Genomic DNA, 487 nt, shown 5'->3' on the forward strand with positions numbered 1-487 from the left:
AACTGATTCATCTTTTAAAGATTGGTGTCATAAAAAAGCAGAATGCTTCGAATTTGATAAAAACTTTAAATAAAGTAGGTAAGGTTCCATTTATTAAAAACTTGGTGTTAACACGGGTTTTGCCTATTCCATAACTGGTTATTGTTAGCTTTATTTGTACCAACATAAATTACCATAACCTAGATATAACGTTAACTACTTCTTTTTAAAATCTCAAAACCTCTCTCTCAATACCAATTTATGTAAGACGGATATGAAAACATTTAAAAAAGCTTTAAAATGTTTTCAAATGAAGGATTTATTAATGTTCTCACGCACAAGCACCACGTCCCATTCTACGCTTAACCCAACTCGGGCTATAATTGAAAAGCAGCGCATTCAAAAGAGGCGAGTGCGCGTCACCTAAACTAGTAGATAATCGCGGGGCATGTACCTGTTGCGTTGCGCGCTCCTTTCATGGAATATTCTTCTTGTTATAGAGAGCACA

This window comes from Papilio polytes, unplaced genomic scaffold (genome assembly GCF_000836215.1).
Source record: "Papilio polytes unplaced genomic scaffold, Ppol_1.0 DF824102.1, whole genome shotgun sequence".
In the NCBI taxonomy this organism is placed as follows: domain Eukaryota; kingdom Metazoa; phylum Arthropoda; class Insecta; order Lepidoptera; family Papilionidae; genus Papilio; species Papilio polytes.